At 39.0% G+C, this 13,497-nt stretch overlaps 1 pseudogene; it reads right to left on the bottom strand.

The window, feature by feature from the left end:
- Nucleotides 1-1,237: 1,237 nt before the first annotated feature.
- LOC132013043 (large ribosomal subunit protein eL38-like) lies at nt 1,238-1,452 on the bottom strand (annotated as a pseudogene).
- Between the last annotated feature and the right edge of the window lie 12,045 nt (nt 1,453-13,497).

Raw genomic sequence — 13,497 nt, 5'->3', positions numbered from 1 at the left:
CATTTACTCACCTTAGCAAACAGGGTGGGGAGTGGGGAGAGGGGTGGACAGAGAGAAAGCAGTCAAGGGAGGAGAGAAGGAAAGGGGGAGAGAGAGTCTCAAGCAGATTCCCTGTTGAATGTGGAACCCCACACAGGGTGGATGCCATGACCCCGGGATCATGGCCTGAGCTGAAATCAAGAGTCTCATGCTTAATTGACTGAGCCACCCAGGTGCCCCTCACTAATGTTTTTCTTATGTGCACAATCCCCATATATAACCACGTGATGACTAAGTTTTTTTTTTTTTTAATATTTCTTGGAGTGTCTTCTATATTCTTCATCTCAGTCTTCTGTGATAATATCACCCTTAATTTATGACTCTATTCATAATACTACTGTTTTTTCTTTTTGACAACTGGGAAATTTAATAGGAATCAATAAATATACAGGAGCTGGGTAGTAGAGAAAAGGTCTTTGTCTCCACATGTGACTAGAGCAATTCATGCAAACCATGACCTACAAAATGATCTATAATATCTGCTTTTGTTTTAATAAAATATGGATCCACAGTGATTCCATGGATTTTAGCCACCAACACTGGGAATCAGTGCACCCAAGTACTAGCCCTCCCCCACCCTTTTTCTAAGCAAATTCCCTCACCACTAACTTATGTAAGTTCTCATCTTGAAACTGGTGATGGCTGACACAGAAATATTTCTAGGATCAAAACTGAAAGCAGGTAGATGTTGTGGTTGTGAAGCTAAGAATATCACATCTGCCTGAATTGAATACATGTCGAGGTTGCTGAGATTTGGTTCATTGAGCAACTGGGTGACTGACATATAGTTCAGCTATGACTGCATACTTGGAATTTCTTTTAGCAACTGAATAAGTGCTGTGTGTGTGTGTGTGTGTTTGTGTGTATTTATAAGACAGTTGCCCAGCAGAGTTAAAGAATCAGGTGTCATTTCTTTCCTCAGATACCAAGAACCAGCTGTCTCACTGGAGTGCTGTTAGCTACATTGGAGGGAACAACAGAGAATGATAAAGAAGGTAAAAAGAAGTTGAGTGAAGGAGTTTGATTGAGTCCGGTTTCTTGGATAAACTACAGTTAGTCAAACATTCCAGAATATCTGCTTGCTAAGACTCAATTTGTGCAGGTCTGAGTCACTCTTTGGGATATTGTTTAATGCCTAGACTAAGTATTTTTTATGAATTTTTAAAATTTTAATACAATTGAAATCAGAGTGCCGAGTTCATTTCAGCTCCTTCCCACCAAACTGAGGGGGCAGGGGCTGCTTCAGTTATTCTGCCTTCTCTTTGTCTGTGATGACAAGATATAAAGGGTATCTGCTGCACTGAACTTTAGACTTCACCTTATCCTTTTATAAATATATATATATGCATATTTGGCATCCTTTCACGTAGCTGTGAGCAGAGAGTGCTTGATTTTATCAATTCTATGAGGCATGGCTCAGAGGGGCACAAAATAGCACGAGTCTGGCACCATAAGCTTCAAGAAACAAAGAATAGACTAAGTATTCTTGAGTGTTTCCTGAGCAATGGAAAGTCATGGTGGTATGTGCGAATGGTTTGAGTCGGTAGCTCTCAAATTGTAGCAGGCATCAGAATCTTCTGAACCTTGAAAGCAGAGATTACTTGGGCCAATCCCCAGCGTTTCTGTTCAGAAGGCCAGGGGCAGGGCCTGGGAATTTGCATTTTTAACAAGCTCCCAGGTGACGTAGATAGCACCAGTTGGGGGACTACACTTTGTAATCCATTAGAATCTCCTTGTTTCCATGTGTATATTTTATAATAATCCTATCAAACTGCATATTCAAATCTCTATGAGTAAGCTCCACCCCAACCCTCAATCCCCAGCCCTTCAAATAATAGATGGGTGGGAAGTTAAAGTTCTTGGGTGAAAGTGACCAGTGGAGAGTCATGGAAATGAAGTCCATGCTCAGAGGGACTGCTCTCTTTAAGAACCTGGCTGGCTTATTTTGAAATAAGCTGAATTCTAATACTTGTGGCAGAAACGATGAAACACAAGGTTCTCTGATGACAAAAATGATGACAACCGACCCCCCAGATGATCGTCTTCACTTGTAAATATACCATGTGGAATTGGATGGACTCAGATAAGAAATTAAGAAGGATCCTGTAGGACAAGGTGGAAGGTCTGTATGCCAGGCACTTGCATGTCCCCTCTCACTCTGCAGTAGCCTCTAGAACTTTTCCTTCAATCATTTACTCATGTCGTCATACATCAAGTTGTGGTTGAGTACCTACTACATTCTAGGAATTGACCTAGATGCAGGGCTCATGACGAGATCGGGCATAGTTTCTACTCTCGTGGTGCTTCCCTCTCAGTGTGGGTGGGAAGAGATGGAGAGAAGAAGACGGAAGGGGAGAGCGAGTGATGATTGAGAGTGAGGTAGGGAGGGAGGGAGAGAGACAGAACATGAGCAAATAAATAATCCAGAAAAATATCCCGTGGCATAAGTAAAGTGCAGAGAAATAAAACAGTGATTTGATACCAAAAGACAGGTTACAGAGTGGCTATTTCCTATTGGGTGCTCAGGAAGGTCATTCTGGATGACATTTAAGCTGTGATTTGAATGACAAGAAGGAGCCAGCCATGTGAAAGATCAAGGGCAGATGGAGCAGCTGGTGTAAAATGCCTCAAGGTGGGACTGAGGGGCAAATTTAAGGAATGAAAGATTGGTGTGGCTTGATCATCCTGGGATGGAGCATGAATGATACCAGATGAGGCTGAAGGACAGGCAGGGGCCACTCTAAAGTCATTAATGGGATTTAAGTGTAGGTGTGAAAGACAAAACTTTTGGCTAGTAGTGATCTGTTGTGATTGGTATCTTGCTGCTGCAGTGGACAAAACACCCCACAGAGTGGGGGACAAAGTAGAAACAGATGACTAGATGGGCATCTATGTCAGTGGTACAGGGGAAAGGTGATGGTGCTACTGACTAGGTGTTGTGAGTTGGAAAATAGATTCTGGAAAAATGTGGTTGATTAGGCCTTACCAATTGAATATGTGTAGAGAATGTGCATTAGGGAAACAGAGGCACCAAGAATTATCTCCAAGGTCCTTGCTATTCAATAATGTGATTTGAGGACCAGCAGCATCACATCATTTGAAACTTGTTATAAATGCAGAATTATCTGCTATAACTCAGACCTACTGAATTAGAAGACCACCAGGTGATTCATATATTCATTAGAGTTTGGGAAGCCCTGTGCTTGAATATTGTTTCAGTCTCTAGGGAGATGAGTGCTACTTACAGAGATGGAGATTCCTGGGGCAGAAGTCAGTTGGGATTGGGAAGAGGGACTCATACTTCCTCTTTCATGTGTGTGAATTTTGAAAGTTTTATTTGGCATACAAATGAGGATCTCAAGTAATGATTGGTTATGCAAATTTGGATTTCTGGGGGATGATCATGGCTAGGGATCAAGATGTTGGATTCGTTAGCTCATGATCCAGCGAATGAATGGATGAGTTCACTAATGAGAGTGTGTAGATAGAAGAGAGGGTCAGGAAGGAGCTGAGTCCTACAAAGTTGAGAAGCCTACACTTAGCTCAATTCAGATATAAGTCGGTAAGTTGGTATTTTTATTAACTAAGCCCCCCCCCTTTTTAAAAAGATTTTACTTATTTATTTGACAGACAGAGATCACAAGTTGTCAGAGAGGCAGGCAGAGAGAGAGGAGGAAGCAGGCTCCCTGCTGAGCAGAGAGCCCTATGCGGGGCTCGATCCCAGGACCCTGGGATCATGACCTGAGCTGAAGGCAGAGGCTTAACCCACTGAGCCACCAAGGTGCCCCAACTAAGTCCCCTTTTAAAGATTATGTACATCTTTTGTCCTTCCAGTCCTCTGCAATGGCTCTCTGGATTGTGCCCCATTTCTGTAGTTAGCCAATGGGCATTTGTACCAGTGTCTATTTGGATAATGTAAACTTGAATTTTAAGGTTTTACCTAAGAGCTTTTTACCTAGCCCTCTCTGACTTTGGTCTGGTTTTGGATGCCAATTCTCTATTTCTAGAAAATGCTCTGAGCATTGAGAGTGACAGTCTTCTCTCATCTTTCTTTCTTGATGGAAAAAAGCAGCCAGTGATGTGACTTGATTCACATCTTTCAAGATCAAAGTACAAAAGATGAGGGAATCAAAAGCGAAGAAGGAAACTGGAGTTTGCTGGACTGTCCAGAATGATTCTTGAACCTTTGTTTGTAAGCTAGAAGGAGGCAGAGATGACAGTTACATGTGGGAGTCCACCTAGGGAGATTTGGCTTGGAAATTAATTCTGACACATTGTTTTAGACCAGATAGGCTAGGTAATATTGTAGCAACAAGCAACACTACAATCTCAATGGTTAACCAAAATTTTAGTGTTATTTTCAGTGATGCAGATCTTCTGCTGGCCCAGGCATCTCTCTAGGGGTCCTCCAGTTGGAAACCAAACATTCTGGGCTGTTTCTACCTCATGACACTTTTCTCTCGACGTGGGGCTTTAGGGTTTGTCTAAGCAGTGAAAGAGAACATTAGGGATTATGCATTGGCTCTTAAGTACTTCCTCCCTGAAGTGGCCTCCTTGTCCCAGTCCACTGGCCAGCATTAGTCATAGTCCCACTCAACTGCAAAAGGGGCTAAGGAACTTAGTTTTCTGTGTACCTAGGAATGGTTGGAAAACCAAAGAGAGCACTAGCAATGTCTGTTACAGACACCTTTGGGAAACGTCCCTCTAAGCCTCATATTCTTTGACATTCAGATGCTGAGGCACATGGGGTATAGCCTAAGTGGGAGGTGTGTAGGCAGAGGGGTGAGAATTTGTCCTATTTTGAAGACATGCACTGATGTCTTTATCCCTAAGCCTGTGTGACAAACTTCCAGAAATTTTTCTTATATGCCATCTTGGCCCAGAGACCATTAAAGAAAAACAGACTAATCTCCTTATAGCCATGAGTAAATAAATATACTTTTACGAGATATTTTATAAGGTAGTCAGGGACTTTGAATTAAGGGCCTAGATCTGGATCCTCCTAGTTACAAAATAGGCAAGCATGGATTTATGTATTTTTTAATTCTATTTCTTCCAAGGTTGGTCACAGGATTCAACATTAAAATAGAGTCCACACAGCAATGATGAATCAGAAGGGGAATGTTGAAAGCTTAGGCGCATATACGAAGGATAAACTGTGAGCCTTCTCTGAAGGGCAGGAATGGAATCTTTCATTTAACACATCTTAGTTTGTTATCCTGGGAGCAAGTTTGATACCAGCTTCTCATTATGGGAATAGCCATCAGGCTCCACTGCCTTACGAATGTTATATATATGTGTATACAGTCTCACCTCTAAAATTTCAAGGTAATAGAAAGTAATCTAATTATGTGGATAATTAAAAACAACCAAGTGGAAGTTTAAAACTTGTACTTTTATGACTGCAGAGGAGACTATCAAAATGACAGGGTGTCTGGATGTGATCGTTGCACGCACTCAGATTAAATGAGTGCATTAGTTGATTGTTTCTGGTATGAAGATAAGCAGAGAAAAGTATAATAATGTTGGCATTTAAGTGGACCTAATTAGGCTTCAAGTTTAACACTCCATTAAGATGAATGGGAAAGGGTCACCCCTGTTCAAGCTGTGGCATTGTCTTAGTGTGTCTGGATTTTGCCTCTGAAGACAACAGTCTGTCAGCATACGTTTTCACAGTTACCCCTGGAAAGCAGACTGGAAATTTAATTCTTTTAAAATTAAATCTCAGATTCTGGAGGCCACAGTGAAATCCATGGGGAGACCTTAAATCTTTAAGTTCTGCAGCTGTATTGGTCAAACAGCAACAGTACTGATAATACTTTTCCTTGTCTATAGGAGCTTTCCTGTGCAGATTTTAGTTTGACCTGAATATGATCTGAAACTAACAACCTCCGGTTTACCACTGAAGGACCCTGTCCGTAGAAGGAGTGAGTGACTTGGGTAAAGTTACAGAGCAGGTCACTGGTAAAGCCAGAAATAACATGAAGGGACTGCTCAGTTTTTGTTGCAATAGTTTGTCATCCATCAGGAAAAGGGAAAAAAGGAATAATGATCTCATCTACTAAACTGAGTGCACATGCATTCGAAAGAAAACCCAGGAATCAAAGGGCAGCACAGCACAGTAGACCTGTTTATAGGGAGATGACCAGGTGAGTCCTAGCATCCTGCCATATGGAAATTTGGCTCAGTGATAGGCGAGTAGGAAAAACCTTGAGTTATAACAATGGCCAAGGTGCACAGATATGGCCTGAAAGTTGGGAGACTCTGGAGCACATTCATAGTCATCACCTAAAGAGCCACAGGGTTACCCCATGCCTTTCACTGACTGGATTTGGAAACTAGATGTTTGGATATTGCTTAAGAAGAAGTCACATATGGTTTGAGTTGAATGGTTGGGTAACGGTTGTCATGATTTTCTGATTCTTTGGAAGGTGGTATGGCTGTATCTCCATTATAATCACAGAGCTGGCAATTTATAATTCTGGTTATGCTATATAGATTTCATTCATGTCATTGGACGATTTTTTTCTTGCTAAAATTTAGTTGCTTCTTTTTGAAATTGGTGAGATGATATACAGCCTGCTTATCCAAATTCTTTATTTTGTGGTTGTGTTCTGCAGTACAATTGTAGAAAGGAAGTTTTGGTACACAACTGGTGCCTAGATAGACCTATTACTATGTCTAGCTCTTTTCTAATTGTGAAATTATTATAAATTTTGGAATTGTTTAAATGGGTCCAATTGTAATAAAACAATGGCAGTATGTTTTTATTAATCATTGATCGTAGGCTTTTGGAGTTGGATGGAAGGAAATTTGGTTCCTAGAGCCAAATAATTACTAATACTGAGATCCATTATTTCAGATCCCTGACTGATGATGTGCTTTAGCTCAAACATTTCTAATAATGGAGAGTTGAGAATGGCACAATCATTTCTAATGTTGATCATCTTGAATTATTAGTTCTTTTCACTCTGTTTTGTAATATCTATACTTACTGATACTAATCTGACTCTGGAAATACAATGCTTCTTCTATCTGCTATTGATAGCTTTCAGATACCTGAAGCAAGTGATCATGTTAGTCCCTTTGTTTTCTTTTTCATTCATTATAGGGCATACAGAAGTTTTCAGAAACTTTTCTTCAAAGTTTTCCCCCTAGTGTTAGTATTACGTGAGGATTCAACCTAGCTTATAAATGTCCTATGATGTTATCATTAATACTTGGTTATTCTTACTCATTGAGAACAGATAAGTTAGTATTTGGAATGCATTCATTTTCACAGTGTATTTTGGCTTTTAAATTGTTTTTGTTTTAGGGAAAATGAAATTCATTTGGGTCTCTCCTATTAAATATTTTCTTTGTAGTAAGTTATTTATAATAAATTTGCTCCAAAATGAATCATTTAATATCATTTCCAAAATGCATGGACAAGATAAAAACCTGTAAGTGGGGTGCCTGGGTGGCTCAGTGGGTTAAAGCCTCTGCCTTTGGCTTGGGTCATGATCTCAGAGTCCTGGGATTGAGCCCTGGATTGGGCTCCCTGCTTACTGGGGAGATTGCTTTCCTTCCTCTCTCTCTGCCTACTTGTGATCACTGTCAAATAAATAAATAAAATCTTTTTTAAAAAAGATAAAAACCTGTAGGTGACAAAAAGAAGTAAGTAGAAAAATAAGATAGAGATAAGATAAAATAAAATAAGATAGAAAAATATAAAATACAATTATGAGGTTATTACATACTTATTTGTGGTGGGTCCAAATTGGATTCTTAACTTGTTAGCAGCCAACTTAAAGAAAGAAATAAGATCAGTTATGAGACTAATAGCATCTAAAATGATTCAGAGACAACTGGAAGAACCTTGATTCTTCATACTGAGTCTGAGGACACTTTTTCCTGAATTTGCAAAGAGATGACTCTCTATGATGAAGTAAGAGTATCTTCAACAACATTTTGCTAATGAATTCCACAACAGATTTCACAGGATTCTTTCAGGATAAAGTGATAAAAATTCCCCAGTGCAATTGCCTGGTACTTAGTAAATGCTTGTAATGGGTTAAATTCCACCCCCTGCCCCAAGAAGTTGAAGTCCTAATGCTCTGTACCTGGGAGGGTTACTTTATTTGGAAATAGGGTCTTTGTAGATGTAATCCAGATATGAGATCATACTGACCTAGGGTAGGCCTCATCCAATATGACCAGTGTCTATAGAAAGAGAAGCGATACAGACAGAGACATCAAGGGGATATGGCCATGTGAAGATAGAAGCCGAGATTGAAGTCATGTTGCCACTTGCCAAGGAGCACCAGGGGCTCTGAGGAGCTGGAAGAGACAAAGAAGCATCCTCCCTTCCAGCTTTCAGAGGGAGTGTGGTCCTGCCAACACATTGATCTCGGATTTCTAGCCTCCAGACCCGTGAGAGAAGACATTTCTGTTATTTTAAGCCACTCGATTTCTGATACTTTGTTATCCAGGCAGCCCTAGGAAACTATACTGGGCTCAATACATATTTATTAATGTTTGGATGAATTTTATGGACCACTTGACTGATAGGAAAGGGCTGCTCAGAAATTTAGAGACTGCTATGATCGACTAAGAATTAAATGGATATACTCTCACTGGATATATTTATAGTCATTTCTATTTTCACTAAAGTCAGCACTTCTGCATAGAAGATTTATTTACTGTGGGGTTATAATTAATAAACTATGATCAGGAGGTTTAATGTGTAGATTTGGCCACTACAAGCCACCATTTTGTTTCCTGTGACTTACAGCTCTTCGTAGAGCTTTGTGCAGTATCCAGCACAATAATAATAAATAAATAATAATAAATAAATAATAATAAATACCAATAAATGTTTATTGGAATTATATGGTAAATTCTATTATTACATGATTAACAATGAGGGTAGAGGAAGGTCTCATCCCCAAATGCCATTATTATTATTATCTTTAAAGATTTTGTTTATTTACTTGAGAGAGAGAGAGCATGAAAGGAGAGAAGGTCAGAAGGAGAAGCACACTCCCTGCCCAGCAGGGAGCCCGATGCAGGGCTTGATCCCAGGACTCCAGGATCATGACCTGAGCTGAAGGCAGTGGTTTAACCCACTGAGCCACCCAGGTGCCCCCTCCCCCAAATGCCATTATTATAAAGGAGACATATTACACCTATATATTTTAATTTTCAGTGTCACAGGAATCCTGTTACTTACCCTTGTGAATTTTCCTAAGTATGGGTGTTCACGCTTCTTTTTCATTAGTCCTTTTCTCAGAACACATACTCATGACTATAATCCTTATCATTTCCTACTATCTTTAAGAAATCAAATAAATCAATGACTCCCTAAACATCGAGAAGAAGAGGACATGAAAAATGAGCCAACAGGAAAAGGAAGGTCTTGATTCTGGTTGGAACACAGTCTACCAAAGTTTTTGTGAGGCCAGTTTCAGTGTCTCGAGTACTGGCTTCCCTCCTACTCCTCTATCCTCCGGGCAGTCAAATGTTATGATAAGATAAAGGCAGCCAGGAATGGGTCATCTGCCCACTACAAATTATGAAAGCTCACCAAGCACAGATGAATATCATGCATGATGAGCTCATTTGGAGAAAAAAGATTTCACGTTCTTTTCAATAACTTAATATTTTATTCGGAATGATAAAGCTTTTGAGAATTACTGAACTCCTATTCATGGTGGTACTGTGAACTTGAAAAGGAGAGATGAGGTCTCTCAGGTTTTCAGTGCTGGAGTTATCATTCTGGACCTGAGAGGAAGGCATGAAAAAGCCGAAAGAAAGAAAACAACAACAACAACAACAACAACAACAAACAAAACCAAAAATGTCATGGGCAATCTCTAGGGGAACCCATGGAAATACGGGAGTGCTTGAATGCTCCTGTGTTTGCAAAAAGTTCTGTTCTATTCATCCGTCCTAGGCTCATCCCACCGGCAGTCCCACCCCTGTCAGAAATATAATGGAGCACAATCTCGAAACTGCCCTGCCCTTGCAACATTCACAGGTTCTCTCTCCCCCTAAATTTGAGCGGAGGCACTTTTCCTTTCTAAAGAGCAGCATCTGGCCTCTTCGTGCGCTCATTTGCATGCCAATACTGGATTGCTCTCCCAGCGCACAGCTATTTAATAGTGGTGCTGGTGTCCGAGCTCTGGGAACAAACCAAATGGTTTGGGTGTGCTTTTGTGTGCAGTGCGGGTCGTTGCTACAGTGTGCTTATTAAGAATAGTACACATTCATTATAACAAGATTGCTCTTTTGCTCAGGGGCCATCACGGCGCATTCTGTAAATGAATTAACAGTAGCATGCATTTGTGTATTATGGGCCCAGAAGATGCATTTGTTTATTAAATAAATCTGCAACACAGAAAGTATAGTTGGAAAAAAAAACTAGAAAATAGAGTGCGCATGTACAGTAGCTATTTGTTTTTTTTTTTTTTTTTTTTTTTTGAAACCTCAACGTCTTGGCCAGTTTTCCTCCTTTGTTTCTTTTAAATTACCAGACATCATAGGCCACACTATAGACTACCAGCCTGCAAAAACTGATGTTAAAAAAAAAAAAAAAATTTAAGTTGCAGAAGCACAAAACATTTCCAGAAGTGGTTCTGTAAATAATCACATACCTTTAAAATGATTTAGTATTATGATTCTTTTGTTTCCCTTTAAGTTCTCTTATTTTTCTTAAAGTCATTTGTTATTATTTTTTAACTTAATTTTTATTTTTGGCTAAAATGTAGCTTGCATCGCATATATAATTTCCCACATTAAACTCTGTTCTCTGTTGAAATACAAACTCTGCTTTTGGGACATTCAGCTAATATTGATCCATCTATTTCCAACCTTTTGGCCCAGGTATAGCTAGTGTAAGTATATTAATAAACATGAGTCAGTCTGTTGGATTTTATTCCTGTTCACTAATGATTTTTTAAAGCCCAGTGGCTGTTCACAATTGCACTGAGAACTCAGAGTATGGTCTTAGCTGTGGCTATTCGGTATTTCTTTCCATTTATATTTTGAATCTTGCTGTTTTTAATATATAATCTGGTATGTTGTTCACTGAAAGTATAACAGAAAGAAAATGGGAAGATTTTAAAATAGGAAATGTTGAGAGTCTAAAGCCACAGCTGGGATAGTAGGAAATCTATTAAAATGAACTGAGGAAGAAAAAGGAAAGAAGAAACACTCCTAGTCCCAAATTTTTGAAATTCTAATGTTGTTTAAAGGATGAATGCGTTTTACAAAGGCAAACTAATTTCATATTTGATTCTTGAAATAAATAATAAAATCCAGGGATAGTAAGTAAAATTTGCCAAAATATTTTAAAAGTGAAAGCCTGGTAGAATGAGGGGACGAGGATTTCATAGATTTTTTAGCTTAGCAAAAGCTCTATGACACTATTAAAAAAACATCCAGCTAATTAGTACATCTGCAATCTAAAAAAGAAATGTGTTTTGTAAGAGAAATGGCAGGACTTATATAAAAGATATCCCACATGTAGCAAAAATACATAGCTGACTGAGGCAGGATTATACTTTTCTTTCCCATGGAATCTTCAATACTTCCCATTTTGTCCTTAAAAAATAATATTCAGCTCTGCTATTTATTGGGGGGGGGGATCCCCGGCAAATCAACAACCTACCGTTGTAGCAATTGATTTGAGAATTACGTAAGGGAGAAGAAAAATACTAGAAACTCGGTTCCTTTGCTTTCATCCTTTTTTCTTGGGGAGGGGAGGGCAAAAAGCTCGATTTTCCAGAGCATTTTATTTATTCCACAGCAGCTTTTAGAGAGGCCAGCCAATCAGAAAGTCTGTGAGGGCCCGGGCCCAGACTCAGTGCTGAGCTCCAAATGTGATTCCAGTCCTGACAGGGGGATTATAGGAAACAGATGACTTACGCTTCTAATTTGTGGCCTTAAATTGCAAACAGAATTTCAGGAGTCGAGCAGAGTAATAAATGGCAATAGAAAAAGCCACACACAGCCAAATCAGTATGTGGTGGTTGTAGGTTAAACTAAATGGGAAGAGACAGGTTATGATGGTTCAGTGTATTACAGAGAAGAAAGTCTTAAATTACCAGTGCTGAGAGGTATTGCTCCGCGGCAGACAGGGTGGACTGCGCAGTCTACAGATATCCCAAGCAGAACAATAAAAAAACAGGTTTAACATAGAACCTGTTGCTGGAGGAATCATTTTTTCCCCCTCTTTTAGAAATGGAAGCGGTGTTTTATGTTTGTTTTGACCTCTGCTGTATACTTAGCCCCTTCACATCTGTTTTCGACCGTTGCCGTTTTTCACACCAAATTAAATGTCGAGGAGTCAGATAAAATAAGTTCAAAATATGTCCGAATTATTTTTGTTGACTTCCAACAAATGTCTTAGTAACTCTTTTCACATGGAATGGTACCATTTAAATGCCAGCGTAGAAAATTATTTTCCTTTCAACATTTTAGGAGCTAAAGGAAGGAATTTTGAGGTGTACTTAAACTCGGGAAATATTGCATTGGCCTTTTTGGTAACTTGCATGACGGTTTCAGGCTTGCTTGAAGGCCATTCCACCGTATAAAGTTATGAGCGTTTGTTGGATAGAAATTCCAGAGAATTGTTTAACAACAGCATATAAAAAAGCCATTATTCAGACCAGCTTCAAACCATAATACCAGTTTGAATCAAAAGAGATCTCCTATTGACCGTGGAGAAACCAATGTGCAGATAATCTCTTAATGTGTCTGTTAATGTGTACACGTGTGTTGGAGAAACAGTTAAGACCATCATGACACAGATTTTCATTGTTATAAGAAGTCTGGCTGTCATAAGTCTGTGTTATGAAAATTTAAAAAGTGGCATCACATTTTTAACTTTTAATCTAATAAATACTGTGATAAAGGTAAACTTTCTTTGGAAAGAATATCATCTTTTAAAATCTAATACGTCTGTATATTGGAGACTGTCAAATAATTCATGATAAAGATTGATTTGGAAATAATTACCCCATCCTATATTATTTATTGCCAATATATCAAAATAACATGTTCCTCATGAATGGTAGAAACAGGGCTCATGGTAGTTCACGATGCTGGTTTGAAGTGGAGCCAAGTAGAAACTCCAGTTTTTCTCCCACTTTCCTTACAAACAACCTATCTACCTATTACACTAAATTTCACATCTTTTAACTGCTGTATTAACTTTGAATTTGAGTCTTTTGTTTAATATGCTGAAAAAAAGATGTAGTTTGATGGGTAACCTGGGGAAAATGAACTATTTTCATTGTGCTCTTAACCAAGTCTGTTGATAATCATTGAAGATGACTGGCTAAATAGGTTTGGATTAATCACTTGCAAAAATTATGCTTGTTAGAACCACTTTCTATTCTGTGTCATGGTGATAGCAATGTAGGTTATAGCTATTTCTTTGTAGATGGTGTGGGTTTTTTTTGGTTTTGTTTTGTT

This window comes from Mustela nigripes, chromosome 3 (genome assembly GCF_022355385.1).
Source record: "Mustela nigripes isolate SB6536 chromosome 3, MUSNIG.SB6536, whole genome shotgun sequence".
Classification (NCBI taxonomy): Eukaryota; Metazoa; Chordata; class Mammalia; order Carnivora; family Mustelidae; genus Mustela; species Mustela nigripes.
This window is presented reverse-complemented; position numbering and strand designations above follow the sequence as displayed.